Genomic DNA, 17,593 nt, shown 5'->3' on the forward strand with positions numbered 1-17,593 from the left:
TTTTCTACTGTTATAGAACCATTAAAATTACTCCATTCTAAGATACTTTTATTAAGATGATATTAGTGATGATGAACGGAACATTTATAAGTCATATATGAAGAACAGTGCTCTGAACTTGAGGGCTACTGAATATTGAAAAGAGAATGCATTATAAGATCTCCTTTCCTTGAGGATTTTCTGATTTTAAAATACATTTCTTTAGTTTTCTAAACTAATGTTTACAAAAATGTTAATATTTCAGTATTCTAGTATCTTTTTTCTGACTCTATTGGCAAAATGAAGACAGAAAAAGAGAAAATATATATATTTTTTAATAACTTTGTCACAATTTTCAAAAATAAATTCACAAAACTATTAATTATTTTATGCTTCTGTAGGTTAAAGTCCAACCTGGGTCTCACGCAGTAAAAATCAAGGGGCCAGAAGAACTTCATTTCTGAAGGCTGTGGGGAATAATCCCTTAGTCTTTTCCAGCTTCTAGTCGATGTTGACCTCTGTGTTCAAAGCCAACCACATTTTCAGTAGCTTCTCTCTTACGCATTGACTATTGATGCATTTTGGAATAAATTACGATCACAATTTTTGTTCTTCAGGTTCATCTGACTAAATTTTCTAAATTTTTCACTTATTTCACTCAACATTGTCATAAATATTTAATCTATTGTTAAATAATAATGCTTAATGTGAATAAAATGTTAGTATATGCTGTGCTTTTCATGTATTTTCTTTCAGTACTGTAAATTCTTTACACATCGAACAATTGTCTGGTTAAACCCAGGGGTGGCTCGGCTCCATACATATCTGATTCCAGCCTAGTCATATTATCAATAAATATTACAATCTTTAGAAATACAAAAGTCTTTTAAACATTAAACTTCTTTAAATTATTAACTGTTATGGGATAATAATGACATTGTAAGTAATGACATGTTTATTTTTCTATTAAAAAGCAGCAGACCTCCAATAATTATATCTAATAATAGAAATATATTTGATTCTGGATAATCTAATCATGGCTGTTACAAAGGAACATGGATATTATTCGTTCAACATTTACTTAGTGAGTGCCTACCTCTGACAAAAGACTGTTCTAGGCATATCAGTATTTATTTCATATGTGTCCCAGTTTAGGAATAAAACTATCTGGAACTAGATTTTTAAAATTCTGCTGCAAATTCTGTTGTCATGGGTAACTAGCAGAAAATTTATAAAATTTTCCAATATGCATTTAAATGTACTGATTATGATGTGTGTGAATTACTCTCTTTATATTTTATTTTTGTAAAGCAAAGTAAACGTTTTTGAAAATACAAAAGAAATGTATGCTATTTACAGTATATTTCAGTAGAAAAAGTGAACAATGGGAGAGAATGGGTAGAAACTTCAACAGAGCAGTGGAAGCTACAAAAACAAACTAAGAGGAAATATTACAAACATAAAATAGAATAATGGACATGAAAAATTATGTTAGTTGACTTGTGGACTAGAATTACAAGAGTAAAGAGTCATTAAGCTTAAAAGAGAGTCCACAAATTAAAGTAAAAAGAAACACAGGTCCCAGACAAAGGTAGACTATCACTATGGAAGAAAGTGAGCAAAATTCATTTGCCTCTGGAAGGGAACAGAGACTCTCTCCCACATATGTTTTCTCATAGATTCAAGGAAGAGCACGAATGCCTTAAGGGGAAGAGGCAGAGGAAAGCAGCAGCATCAACAAAACACAAACATTTAGGAACTGACAAAAAGAAAGACAATGTCCAGCATTTAATACAAAATTTTGACACACACAAAAGATAAAAAAAAATCCTTGTCATGAAATAAGAAGAATGATAAAGATAAGATACATACTGAAACTATCAGAGATTAAAATTACTATAGTTGACATGTTAAAGGATTAAATGAAAGAGATGAACAGGTGTGAACAGATGTGCAGTTTTGGCACTATGATGGAAAATATAAAAAGGAGTCAAGCATTTCCTTGTTAATGCTAGAAAAGAAAAATACTATATCGGAGATGGAGAATGTCTTTGACAGACTTATAACCAGACTAGAAATATTAAATAAAAGAATTAGTGAATTTAAAAATTGGTTCTAGAAATCACCCAAACTGAAGGACAAAGGGAAAGACAAAAGAAGATAATACCATACTAACATTAAGAAAAATGTCTATGTGACTAAAGAAATATATTGACTTGAAGACAGAAAGGTATTATCAAGGATAAAAAGAAACATTATGTATGATGAAAATGCATGATTATTCAACACAATACCACCTTAATATATACACACCTTTACCTAGTAACATAAACAAACTAAAGTCAAAAGAACCACAGATCTAAATATAAATCTACAAGTTTAAAAGTTATAGAAGAAAGCAAAGGAGAACATCTTTGTGACTTCAGTTGGGAAAATTAATTTTCAGATTTGATTCTAAGAACATAAAACATAAAAGAAAATTTTGATAAATTTTGTTTTGTCAAAATTAAACTTTTCTTCAAAATATACTGTTGATAAAATATAAAGATAAATCACATCTACTAAAAGACTTGTTTACAACATATATAAAGAATAATTATTCCTTAATAATAAAGGGAAAATAACTCTAGAACACTTAAACCCTTAAAAATATGCAAAAAAAAATGTTCATGGGTAATTAGCAGAATTACCTGTTAGTAATCACTAACTAATCACTGTTAGTTATTCAGTTCAGTTCAGTTCAATTGCTCAGTCATGTCTGACTCTTTGCGACCCCATGAACTGCAGCACGCCAGGCCTCCCTGTCCATCACCAACTCCCGGAGTCTACCCAAACCCATGTCCATCGAGTTGGTGATGCCATCCAGCCATCTCATCCTCTGTCATCCCCTTCTCCTCCCGCCCTCAATCTTTCCCAGCATCAGGGTCTTTTCAAATGAGTCAGCTCTTCACATGAGGTGGCCAAAGTATTGGAATTTCAGCTTCAGCATCAGTTCTTCCAATGAATGACCAGGACTGATCTCCTTTAGGATGGACTTGTTGGATCTCCTTGCAGTCCAAGGGACTCTCAAAAGAGTCTTCTCCAACACCACAGTTCAAAAGCATCAATTCTTCGGCGCTCAGCTTTCTTTATAGTCCAACTCTCACATCCATACATGACCACTGGAAAAACCACAGCCTTGACTAGACGGACCTTTGTTGGCAAAGTAATGTCTCTGCTTTTGAATATGCTGTCTAGGTTGGTCATAACTTTCCTTCCAAGGAGTAAGAGTCTTTTAATTTCATGGCTGCAATCACCATCTGCAGTGATTCATTAGGGAAATGCAAATAAAAATGAAATACCAATATACACCCCCCAGAATGGCCAATTTTTGTTTTAAAGACAATTACCATGTGCTGGTATTTGGATACTGGGCAACTGAAAGGATACTGGGCAACTGAAAATCTCATATATTTCTGGCAGAAATGCAAACTTATATAGTCACTCCATAGAACACTTCGACAGTTTATCATAGAGTCACACACACACTTATATATGATCCAAGAATCCTACTCCAAAGTGTATACACAAATAAAATAAACATGTACCAACACAAAGGCATTATAGGCACATATTTATATTAGCACTATACTAGAACTACTATCGGAGAAGGCAATGGCACCCCACTCCAGTACTCTTGCCTGGAAAACACGACTGAGCTATTTCACTTTCACTTTTCGCTTTCATGCATTGGATAAGGAAATGGCAACCCACTCCAGTTTCCTTGCCTGGAGAATCCCAGGGATGGCAGAGCCTGGTGGGTTGCTGTCTATGGTCCCACAGAGTCGGACACGACTGAAGTGACAGCAGCAGCAGAACTACTATATAGTCCTACACTAGAACAAACCATATACTCATTGTAAATATAAGTAATTTGCAATGGGGTTTTGTTCAACAATAGCGACAACATATTATACATGCAACAATTTGATTAAATCTCAAAAGAATTATGCCAAATGAAAGATGCCAGACACAAACAGCAACATAATATGACTATGGGAATAATGTGATTCCCCTTTGGCCATTTAAGAAAAAAAAAAAAAACTTAAATTGTATATAGAGAGAAATCCGACATGTATTTTCTAGAAGGAGAGGTATGTAGGAGGGGACTGACTGCCAGCAGCTCCAAGACAATGTTTGGAGATGCTGATATATTCTTTATCTTGACTGTGGTTGACACAACTCATCATATTTATTAAGAGAGTAAATTTTACTCTATGTAAATTATATTCCAATATACTCATCATTCTCACACACACAGACAAAAAAAAAAAAACACCCCTAAAAATCTCCAGGCTCAGATGGCTTCAGTGGCGAATTATGTCAAACATTTCAAAATTAAATATTATCAATATATTATATAAACTCATCCAGGAAAAACAGGAAAAGGAAACATTCTCCAACATGTTTTATGAATCAATAGAACCATGATACCCAAACCAAAGACATTACAAGAAAAGAAAGTAACAGAACATTATCCCTCATGAATATGGACACAGAAACCTTTAGCAAAATATTAGCAAATCAAATCTGGCAATATAAAAACTATAATGCAATATAAGAAGTATAATGACCAAGATAGGTTATTCTAATAATAGAAACTTAGTTCTTCATATGAAAATCAATGTAGTTCATTTAAATAATAAGGTGATTTCCTATGATCACAAGGACTAAAAAAAAAACATTTGACTCAATATATAACTGATATTTTTATAATGTCAGCAAAGTAAACAAAACATAAAATTGCCATTATAATTAATGACAGAATTTTGAATGTCCCATCCTTAAGGATCAGAAACAAGGCATATTTATCCTTCTATTTATATGCACGTTTAGAACAGGCAAAAGGAATCTATGGTAATAAAAATTAAATGCTGACTGCTTTGGGCAGGAGATTGCAGATCAACAGAGTGTACTCTGCACATCTAAAGACAAATGTTCTGTGTTTCCATAGGGGTTACATGGTTGTCAAAGCACTGTACACTTAAGATGTGTGTATTTCACTGTATGCAAATTATATCTCATAAATTGTACATCAGTGAATTCCTGTGTGGAAGCAAGAGAAACTCACATTTAATTAAGTGGAAATATATTTAAAAGATACTGGGTAGCCACCAAGACTGATGATTTTGAAATCTATAGCCACAACTCAGGTCTCTTTCCTGAATCAGACATACATACACACATGAATATATGACTGACTGCTGAATTATTTCCACCTGGATTTTTCATATATGTTACAAATTCAACATATCAAACATATGTCATATTTCCATATCTATTGCTCTTTGTTCCTTTGAGTAAATTGCACCATGTCCACCCCACGGTCTAAACTAGATATTTAAATCCTTTCCCAAACATTCCATATTCAACCACTAGTCCCCATGCATTTTAAATCATAAAGATGTTTTGTGTATCCATATACCACACTCCACTGTGATGACTAACATCCTAAATTTGAATACAATTTTATTGCCAGAATTAATGCCAAAGCTTTTAAAATAACTTTTCTGTCTTTGCTCGTACTCATTACCAATTCATTCTTGGCACTGACATTAGGAAGACTGTCAAATGCAAATGGCAAATATGATTATGTCATCACCCTGTACAATGACATTCAATTGTTTCCTTCCAAACTATCAGGGAAAATCCTCGTTATTCTGTCATCACCTCTTTTTCTAGCTCCCGCTCTCACCAATCTCTTACCTGACACTTCATACTAAAGCCATATTACACTCCATTCAGATCCCACACAACACCTTAGTCTGTGGGTGTTGGTGTATGTTTCTTCATTTTCACAAGACACCTCTTCTTATACTGCTTCCCATTTTCACTATTCAAGGTGGAGATAAGATCTTACTTTATCCAAGTAGCCATTTCTTAAAAACCACCACAACTCACTTGTGAAACTGAATTAAGGGTCATTTTAGTCACCCCTTAAACAAGCCCTTTAACTACATTTCCCTCATCAGAGCATTTATTACACTATAGTGCAATTGGCTATTTGCCTACACCCTCCTGCTCCTCTATCAGCTTGAAGAAGGTAGAGAGTGTGTTTACTTCTTTACCATTGTATCACTTAACAGCCATTTTACCAGCATGCTCATAATAAACTGCTCAGTAAATGTGTTAATTTGATTTACATTAATTTTAGTTATTCCAATGGGGTAAATAGGCAAATATCTATAATATCCTAACTTCAGAGTTCTCCATTTAGTTACCTAAAAGTTACACAAATCTTTATCTTTTATCTAAATTTGTGTGCAGTGCTTTCTTAATCTTTTGTTAATATATCTGTCTACATTTTCAATTTTCACTGATGGTCCTATGGACCATCATGTAACAAATGGTCTCTTTATAGTGAGGATATTTAATATGATGGAAAATTAATAGAACACACAATGCATGTCCAAACAAATTACTGATGGTACAGAGAAGCCCACAAATGTATGAATTAATTTACCACCTAGAAGATACTGAAAAGTATTTTTTGTTGTTGATATTTTTTTTCGTCTGAAAACTGAGATGATGATTTACTTGGCAATCTAATGCAAAGAATGTAAGGGACAACAAAAAAATATGTCTCACAAAACAACTGGTGATTTATTAGAGATTAAGAAGTCTGCCTCCTGGTTAAAAAGATGTTTCAGAGCTGACCACAGGCAATGACTAAGGTTTTACCTGGTGGGCCTGACTTCTGGACGCCAGCCTTGATGCACAGTAGGTGCCTTGCCGTCTCCAACGCTGCAGTCAGGAATTCAGAACCCTCTGGTGACTCTGCTCTTTGCCTATTTGCATTTCTAGCCGAGTGCCTCCATCTTCAGGTCTCCTGAGCTGAGTTCTCCGACTGAAGTCTTCCGCAGGCACCTCTACTAAGACGTCTTTACTGCCTGCGCCCAGCTTGCGCAGCGTAGGGGCAGGCGGCGTGCGGGGCTAGGAGCGTGAAGATTGAAAACACTTCCCTACTCCGACTCATTATTCTGTATTTGCCTTTCCATTCCTAGCCCTCTCCAGCCCCATACCTTAGTCTGTAATATTCTTGAAGCCTTTGGTTCATGACCTCAACAGTAACGTGACCCCCAAGTCTTCCTGAACCCCCCAGGCCCTCCTTCTGGGATAGACAGAATAGGGGAAGTCGGCATTTTCTCTAGTTCTAGCCATTTGCTTATACAGCACAGTAAGTGGTTAAAGGCTTGACTTTTTCTCTCTGGCTTATCACCTTAATAACTGCACCTGGCTGTTCAGTGGTTGCTCTCCAGGTCAGCTGAGCTCCTGACAGAAATCACTGCAGAGCGATACCAACCTACGACTAGATTTCTTTTCACTGAAATACAGTTTACATAAATGCACCATTTTAAAATGTACAATACAGTGGATGTTAGCATATTCACAAGGCTGTGAAAATCACCCATAATTCTAGAACATTTTCACCACTCCAAAATGAGAAACAAAGTGTTAGCTCTCCCTCCCCTTCTCCCTTGCTCTCCATCCCTACCATCCATTAAACTACCTCTGTAAAAGTCCACATGGGAGTTACTTGTTTTTCAGAGGTTCATTACAGCATTCCACACAAAAAGTCCCTAAGGCAGCTGCAACACAGAGCTAAGGCCTCTGGGCTGAGTTTCAATACCTAGGGCAGAAAACCGAAGTTCCCTTATTCTTTTCACTCCAAGGTCAGTTCCAGGCAAATGTTACAACTGCTACTTTCCTTTGGCTTGTTCTCATTTACTGAACAGCACCTTCCTGTTTCTTAGCCCTTCTCTTCTCCTTACCTCACTGTCCTAAACGTGTGTAGCTGCGTTTTCAAGTTTGTTCTATCTCATAGCAGCCCCAACTGTAAAAACTACTAACTTCTAAAAATACTAACTTCTAGCACAGTCATGGAGAAGGAAATGGCAACCCACTCCAGTGTTCTCACCTGGAGAATCCCAGGGACGGGGGAACATGGTGGGCTGCCGTCTCTGGAGTTGCACAGAGTCGGACATGATTGAAGCGACTTGGCAGCAGCAGCAGCGCAGTCACACTTACATCACCACCGAAAACAGAACTCCCCTAGTACTTCAGTGTTGCTGCTGCTAAGTCGCTTCAGTTGTGCCCGACTCTATGCGAACCCATAGACGGCAGCCCACCAGGCTCCGCCGTCTCTGGGATTCTCCAGGCAAGAACACTGGAGTGGATTGCCATTGCCTTCTCCAAGTATTTCAATGCCGGGAAAAAGCAATTATTCCTAATTAACTGGAAGTTACCATGACTCTCTGTTAAGATATTAATTATAAAAGGGCTTACATTTTTTTAAAATTGGAGACTAATTACTTTATAATATTGAGGTGGTTTTTGCCATACATTCACATGAATCGGCCATGGCTGTACATGTGTTCCCCATCCTGACCCTCCCTCTCACCTCCTTCCCCATCCCATCCCTCAGGGTCATCCCAGTGCACCAGCCCTGAGCACCCTGTCTCATGCATCAAACCTGGACTGGCGATCTGTTTCACATATGATAATATACAGGTTTCAATGCTGTTCTCTCAAATCATCCGACCCTCGCCTTCTCCCACAGAGTCCAAAAGTCTGTTCTTTACATCTGTGTCTCTTTTGCTGTCTCACATATAGGGTCATCATTACCATCTTTCTAAATTCCTTATATGTACATTTTAAGAGACGATATTTGGAAGTCAGGTAAGTGTGTATTGGAGACATTTAAGATAATAGAGCCAAGTAAAGAATATGTGTAAAATCTCAAGAGGATGTAAAGGGATTCCCTAAATCCCTTTTCTACCTTCCTTTTTCTAAAAGTGATCAAAGAACCATTGACATCAACATATGAGAGAACAGTGACCTTTGCCCAAGTTAGAAATTTACTGTTGTCATGATGGTCTCCCAGACTTTTGTTCTTGAAATCACTATCCTTCTCAGGATGAGTAATGAAAACTAGAGTATTAAGATGGGAAAGTTATAAACAAATGTTTTAGATGTTAATATATTTATTAAAATATACACTATTATTATGTATATTACCATTTTTAATTCCATATTTCATAGTTTTAAAATCTTCTCTGTATTCTTTTGGTAGGTACTACTTGTGGGAAAATAATCAAATTTCTTCTCAGCAGTTTCACATATTTTGATTTCATTCAAGGAAAAGCACTAAAACTGATTTCAAAAAAAAGAAGGCCAGCCCTAAAAACGAAACAATATAGCTGTTTATATAAAAGATGTTCTTAGAAGTTATTTCAGCCATATGTTCCCTGTTTATCTCAGAAACTTTGAAAACAATATTTGGAATAGAGTATATCATCTATGAAGTGGCAAAAGCAATACGTGAACCGTGAACCGTGAACTCCCTGATGTTCAAGCTGGTTTTAGAAAAGGCAGAGGAACCAGAGATCAAATTGCCAGCATCTGCTGGATGATGGAAAAAGCAAGAGAGTTCCAGAAAAACATCTATTTCTGCTTTATTGACTATGCCAAAGCCTTTGACTGTGTGGATCACAATAAACTGTGGAAAATTTTGGAAGAGATGGGAATACCAGACCAACTAACCTGCCTCTTGAGAAATCTGTACGCAGGTCAGGAAGCAACAGTTAGAACTGGACATGGAACAACAGACTGGTTCCAAATAGGAAAAGGAGGACGTCAAGGCTGTATATTGTCACCCTGCTTATTTAACTTCTATGCAGAGTACATCATGAGAAACGCTGGACTGGAAGAAACACAAGCTGGTATCAAGCTTGCCGGGAGAAATATCAATCACCTCAGATATGCAGATGACACCACCCTTATGGCAGAAAGTGAAGAGGAGCTAAAAAGCCTCTTGATGAAAGTGAAAGAGGGGAGTGAAAAAGTTGGCTTAAAGCTCAACATTCAGAAAACGAAGATCATGGCATCTGGTCCCATCACTTCATGGGAAATAGATGGGGAAACAGTAGAAACAGTGTCAGACTTTATTTTGAGGGGCTCCAAAATCACTGCAGATGGTGACTGCAGCCATGAAATTAAAAGACACTTACTCCTTGGAAGAAAAGTTATGACCAACCTAGATAGTATATTCAAGAGCAGAGACATTACTTTGCCAACTAAGGTCCACCTAGTCAAGGCTATGTTTTTCCAGTAGTCATGTATGGATGTGAGAGTTGGACTGTGAAGAAGGCTGAGCGCTGAAGAATTGATGCTTTTGAACTGTGGTGTTGGAGAAGACTCTTGAGAATCTGTTGGACTGCAAGGAGATCCAACCAGTTCATTCTGAAGGAGATCAACCCTGGGATTTCTTTGGAAGGAATGATGCTAAAGCTGAAGGTCCAGTACTTTGGCCACCTCATGCAAAGAGTTGACTCATTGGAAAAGACTCTGATGCTGGGAGGGATTGGGGGCAGGAGGAGAAGGGGACGACAGAGGATGAGATGGCTGGATGGCATCACGGACTCGAAGGACGTGAGTCTGAGTGAACTCCAGGAGATGGTGATGGACAGGGAGGCCTGGCGTGCTGCGATTCATGGGGTCGCAAAGAGTCGAACACGACTGAGCGACTGAACTGAACTGAACTGAAGGCTACATTCTAGCTCACTGTCAATTTACTGCCTTTTGCAGATTATTCTCATATTGAGTAACTGACATCTTGAATTTCTTCAGTTTTTTTTTCCCCTTTCCTTGAATGTGTCAATGTCACACAAATGGATATAAACACAACAAAGTATTTCAGGGGGAACAAAACAAAGTAAAAACAACAACAAAAAGCAATAATTGCAAGCAGTTACCTGTGCTATGTCTCAAAAATTAAAAGAAAAAATATCCCTAAATGGGAAAAATAGTGGAGAAATTATATAAAAAAGAAAGTGTGTGACACTTGAGAGCAAGAGTTGTGAGTTTTTTAGAACATCACTGAGATCCATTTGAGGCTGTGAAGAGAGAAATGAATCCACACCCTTAACATCAAGATTCAATTTCAGTTGATTCACAGACCAGCTGCAGCCATCAGTGCTCCTCAAATTAAAAACTCCTGCTTTAAATTTATATCATTTGATTCTCACAATAGCCCTGAAGGAACCACTGGGCTTTAATATTGTCCTTAGGTAAAATAACTTGTCCTAGGTAAAATAACTCAAAAGGAACAAGGCAAGTCTTAAGCTCCTATGTTTGCATCACAAGTGCAGTGTGCTTTCCACAATACAAACTTCATCACATCTGGGATTCTATTCCAAACCCCCATTTCATTCCTTTGCCTCTCTTTCCTCCATAAAGGTAACCTATGAAGTTTCCTTTTGGTCAAGCCTTCACAAACTCTTCTTCAGTTCAGTTCAGTTCAGTCACCCAGTCGTGTCCGACTCTTTGTCACCCCATGAACCGCAGCACGCCAGACCTCCCTGTCCATCACCAACTCTTCTTTAGAGAGGCTAAATACTACCAACCTACATGATGCCAATATTGAGACGTGGGCTTAAAATATCATTCATTACAGAACTTAACTTTGATGTCAAGACTTTATTTATCCTTTTAGAAAAATATTTCAATGTATTTTAATAAGTACATATGCATGCACACATAGTCTAAGGCATCAAATTTTAATCAATCTGATTAAATTGAATCTAGTTCTCCCACTCCTAGATCCTGTAATCTATTGACACTTTAGAAAAAAATCTGCATCAAAATTAGTGTAGTGGGGTGGCTGCAGATTTGAAAAGGTTTTTGTTTCCTTTTCTATGTTGTCCAGCAGAATTTATGGTCTCCTAGGGCAAACCATTGCTCTTCTTAAGAATACTATTCCCCGTGCCTAGGACAGGACCTAAAACATATTAAAGTGATTTTAAGAAATGAAAGAAAGGTTTAATTCTCTTTCACAAAAGAAGGTATTATATATGATATATTGTCACATATATCAAAGAATTAAACTTTGATTTGGGATATTTAACTGTTTAGTAGAATTATATATTATATTACCTATATATTTCACAAGAGAAATGATTACCAGAATTTTTTCCAAAATAAGCAATTTTTTTTTCACATTCCATTACACAGATTTTATGGCTTCCACATTTACTATATAGAGTTTGCTATTGATTGAAAACTATTTTAAAATATTTACCTTGAATAACCATGGACATTTACAGTTTAATCTTTCACTTCTTTCTCAAAGCTATGATTTAGAGGATCATAACATTGGAATAAAATATCTTTCTTTTGAAATACTATAAGATTTGGTTAACTATAAAAACAATAATAACAATAACATTAAAAAAAAAAAACTTAACTGGCCAGTGGCACTAAATGTTGCTGCCAGTAGTCTGTCATTATATCATCAAAAAGATCAAAACTGAATATTGTTAACACAAACAATTATTTTATCATTTTATCAGTATGCCTGTTTGTGTATTACTTCTCAATACCTTTTAGACATATCCAGACTCAATAATGAAAACCTAGAATTACTTAGGAAATAGTAATTACAGGTTTGCAAAGACTGGATTACAACCTCCAGCAGAAAGCTCAAGTGCCAACAGCATGATATCACTATCAACTGTTTGTTATAATAAATTGCCTTCAAAAAGTCAGCAGGTGAAATCAAAATCACATTTCTTAACATCAAAAGCCTCTACAGTTTAATGCAGCAGAGCATACTCCAAATGATTTTACTCCAGCAAATAGGCTTGTTTGTATTCACCAGGTGAATGAAAAGAAAGTCGTCATTGGGCTATTAAAGTTTATATAATTTCAACACTATATTTAAGACATTTTTTAACTATCTAAGACTAGTATAGCTTTCATTTTTATTCAAGAAAAAACAGACATTTTCATATCAGTGAAAGTTACAAAGGGATATTAGGTCTCATAAACTATAATGTGGTTAATATGCTCATTGGTTCAGTTCAATTGGTTAGTCGTGTCTAACTCTTTGCACCCCATGAACCGCAGCACACCAGGCCTCCCTGTCCATCACCAACTGACAGAGTCTACCCAAACCCACGTCCATCGAGTTGGTGATGCCATCCAACCATCTCATAGTCTGTCGTCCCCTTCTCTTCCTGCCCTCAATCTTTCCCAGCATCAGGGTCTTTTCCAGTGAGTCAGCTCTTCACATCAGGTGGCCGAAGTATTGGAGTTTCATTCAACATCAGTCCTCCCAATGAACACCCAGGACTGATTTCCTTTAGGAATGGACTGGTTGGATCTCCTTGCAGTCCAAGGGACTCTCAAGAGTCTTCTCCAACACCACAGTTCAAAAGCATCAATTCTTTGGCATTTAGCTTTCTTCACAGTCCAACTCTCACATCCATACATGACCATTGGAAAAACCGATAGCCTTGACTAGATAGACCTTTGTTGGCAAAGTAATGTCTCTGGTTTTTAATATGCTGTCTAGGTTGGTCATAACTTTCCTTCCAAGGAGTAAGCGTCTTTTAATTTCATGGCTGCAATCACCATCTGCAGTGATTTTGGAGCCCAGAAAAATAAAGTCAGCCATTGTTTTCCACTGTTTCCCCATCTATTTGCCAAGAAGTGATGGGACCAGATGCCATGATCTTCGTTTTCTGAATGTTGAGCTTTAAGCCAACTTTTTCACTCTCCTCTTTCACTTTCATCAAGAGGCTCTTTAGTTCTTCTTCACTTTCTGCCATAAGGGTGGTATTATCTGCATATCTGAGGTTATTGATATTTCTCCTGGCAATCTTGATTCCAGCTTGTGCTTCTTCCAGTCCAGTGTTTATCATGATGTACTCAGTCCATAGAAGTTAAATAAGCAGGGTGACAATATACAACCTTGACATACTCCTTTTCTTATTTGGAACCCATCTGTTGTTCCATGTCCAGTTCTAACTGTTGCTTCCTGACCTGCATACAGGTTTCTCAAGAGGCAGGTCAGGTAGTCTGGTATTCCCATCTCTTTCAGAATTTTCCACAGTTTATTGTGATCCACACAGTCAAAGGCGTTGGACTAGTCAATAAAGCAGAAGTAGACGTTTTTCTGGAACTCTCTTGCTTTCTCAATGATCCAGCGGATGTTGGCAATTTGAGCTCTGGTTCCTCTGCCTTTTCTAAAACCAGCTTGAACATCTGTATGTTCATGGTTCACATGTATTGCTGAAACCTGACTTGGTGAATTTTGAGCATTACTTTACTAGCATGTGAGATAAGTGCAATTGGGATTGGAATGAAAACTGACCTTTTCCAGTCCTGTGGCCACTGCTGAGTTTTCCAAATTTGCTGGCATATTGAGTGCAGCACTTTCAGAATGTCATTTTTCAGGTTTTGAAATAGCTCAACTGGAATTCCACCTCCTCCCCTAGCTTTGTTTGTAGTGATGCTTCCTAAGGCCCACTTGACTTCACATTCCAGGATGTCTGGCTCTCAGTGAGTGATCACACCATTGTGATTATCTGGGTCATGAGGATCTTTTTTGTACAGTTCTTCTGTGCATAATATGTTCATATATTATTTTATATTGGTTATGAAGCTACATCTATTAAATATAGTCTTTAAGTACTTGTATGGAAAACAGTGGTATGTGATGAAGCTTAGTTTTCATGTTTTAATGTCATATTCAGCTAGGGCAGAGGACAAAATAAAGATAAGCCATCCTTTCTCAGGCCCATCCCTTTCCAGTTCCCTTCACAGCAGGTATAAGTGCTTTGAACATATAGGTATAGACTTGACACTCCTTTATCCTCACTAACAAGGCTGACAGTGGACTAGAAAGACTGGTTTCAATACTTGAGTGAAAGGGAGTAAGCAAGTGAAATTAAATGCCTAGTATTTTTTATCTTTCTGTCCTAAGCCCAGGATCTGGTATGCTTAGAGATATGTTCCCAAATTTTAAGATTCATAAGCATCACCTAGGGAGTTTAATACAGATTTCTAGATCCTCTCTCAGGCCTAACAACTGGAACAGGATTACATATCTGAATTTTTAGCCAGAAGTCCAGGGAATCATAAATAGATGACATTTTAATAAACAGTTCAGTTCAGTTGCTCAGTTGTGTCCAACTCTTTGCCAGCCCATGGACTGCAGCACGCCAGGCTTCCCTGTCCATCGCCAGCTCCCGGAGCTTGATCAAACTCATGTCCATCAAGTCAATGATGCCATCCAACCATCTCATCCTCTGTCGTCCCCTTCTCCTCCTGCCTTCAATCTTTCCCAGCATCAGGGTCTTTTCCAATGTCAGTTCTACGCATCAGGTGGCCAAAGTATTCGAATTTGTGCATCAGTCTTGCCAATGAATATTCAGGACTGATTTCCTTTAGGGTTAACTAGTTTGATATCCTTTCAGCTGAAGGGACTCTCAAGAGTCTTCTCCAACACCACTGTTCAAAAACATCAATTCTTCAGCAATCAGCTCTCTTTATGGATCAACGTTCACATTCATACATGACTGCTGGAAAAACCATTGCTTTGACTAGACAGACCTTTGTCGGCAAAGTCATGTCTCTGCTTTTTAATACACTGTCTAGGTTTGTCATAGCTTTTCTTCCAAGGAGCAAGCATCTTTTAATTTCATGGCTGCAGTCAGCATTTGCAGTGATTTTGGAGCCCAAGAAAATAAAGTCTGTCACTGTTTCCACTGTTTCCCCACCTATTTGCCATGAAGTGATAGGGCTGGATGTCATGATCAATTACAACGTGACACTGGTTCATCTATAAGCATCATGACTTGCCCTCAAGAAACCTGCCTGCCTCCACACTGGATATTGTCTATGTCACTTCTTATAGGACTGGTGCAACAGCTCTCCAAGGCACCTGACACTGGATCCACCTGTTTCCTGTCTTCCTATCTCTTCTCTACCTGTTAACTATTGAGACTTAAGCAGGCTTGGAATTTACTACTACAAGAAACTAGTATCCTTTATCTGTATATTTCGAATATTTATAATGATAATACACAGAATAATTCATATACACAGATATTAAAATTAATTCACAAAAGGACAGAAATATCTTATATAATCATAATAATCTTGAGGAATCATGAGAAAGTCCAGTGGTATTTCAGAAGTATTAAGTTGCCTTAAGGTATGAGAAAGAGATTACTAAGCTAAATAACATGATAGAAAACTATATATAACTTTGTGAGTTAACATAGGATTGGCTAATGGGTTTCAATATAAACAATTTCACAGTAAAATATTGTGGAAAAAAAAGAAACCCATGACCATGATGCCTTGCAAACTTCCAATTACCGTCCAGGAAAAGAAGCCAAGAGTATCTGTGCTTTGTTCCCTGAGGTTATTCTGCGGCAAACTAAATAAGGTTAAAAAACTGATGACATTCTAGGCTTTGTAAACTCATAATAAAGCAAAGCCTGCTCTTTTCTGTCAAGTAGAATTCCTTATGTTTTAGTGTAGTGTGTAGCTTCTAGTGCTTCATAAAATACAAAGCAGAAAAAAATATGAAGGGAACAACAAATAAGACAGCAAAGCAATGGAGAGATTTCAAAGGAGAAAAGACTGGAGTGTAACTCCTGATCAGAAAGGTCAGGAATTAAATGACCATGAGAAAAGGAATAAAATTATAAACAATTCAATCATCAGAAATAAGACTTTCATTATCAAATCCTAATATTTCTAAAGAAAGTTTAAAGCCTTTTAAGTTCAATAGACATTGTTAAGAGAAAGAAAATGTGCTATTTACTATAGATGCTATAGTTATAACTATCAGTACAGTTCAGTTCAGTTCAGTCAGTCAGTCGTGTCCAATTCTTTGTGACCCCACGGACTGCAGAAGGCCAGGCCTCCCTGTCCATCGCCAACTCCCAGAGTTTACTCAGACTCATGGCCATTGAGTCGGTGATGCCATTCACCCGTTCTCATCATGTGTCGTCCCCTTCTCCTCCTGCCTTCAATCTTTCCCAGCATCAGGGTCTTTTCAAATGAATCAGTTCTTCGCATCAGGTGGGCAAAGTATTAGGAGTTTCAGTTTCAGCCAAGAGTCCTTCCAATGAATACTCAGGACTGATTTCCTTTAGGATGGACTGGTTGGATCTCTTTGCAGTTCATGGGTCTCTCAAGAGTCTTCTCCAACACCACAGTTCAAAAGCATCAATTCTTTGGTGCTCAGCTTTCTTTATGGACCAACTCTCACATTATATATGACTACTGGAAAAACCATAGCCTTGACTAGATGGACCTGTGTTGGCAAAGTAATGTCTCTGTTTTTTAATATACTGTCTAGGTTGTCATAACTTTTCTTCCAAGAGCAAGAGTCTTTTAATTTCATGGCTGAAGTCACCATCTACAGTGATCCTGGAGCCCCCAAAACTAGAGTCTGTCACTGTTTCCAACTTTTGTCCATCTATTTGCCATGAAGTGATGGGACCAGATGCCATGATCTTCATTTTCTGAATGTTGAGCTTTAAGCCAACTTTTTCACTCTCTTCTAAAGAACTAAAGGCTCTTTAGTTCTTCTTCACTTTATGCCATAAGGGTGGTGTAATCTGAATATCTGAGGTTATTGATATTTCTCCCACAATCTTGATTCTAGCTTGTGCTACATCAAGCCCAGCATTTATCATGATGTACTCTGCATATAAGTTTAATAAGCAGGGTGACAATATACAGCCTTGATGTACTCCTTTTCCTATTTGCAACC

At 37.4% G+C, this 17,593-nt stretch overlaps 1 protein-coding gene across 1 annotated transcript in view; it reads right to left on the minus strand.

Moving 5' to 3' along the window:
* The window catches only part of LOC102181821 (sperm-associated antigen 16 protein), a 1,088,062-nt gene that overhangs the window by 643,958 nt on the left and 426,511 nt on the right, over positions 1 to 17,593 (minus strand). The gene's annotated exons all lie outside the window — the stretch shown is intronic.

Source organism: Capra hircus, chromosome 2 (assembly GCF_001704415.2).
Source record: "Capra hircus breed San Clemente chromosome 2, ASM170441v1, whole genome shotgun sequence".
NCBI classification, from domain to species: domain Eukaryota; kingdom Metazoa; phylum Chordata; class Mammalia; order Artiodactyla; family Bovidae; genus Capra; species Capra hircus.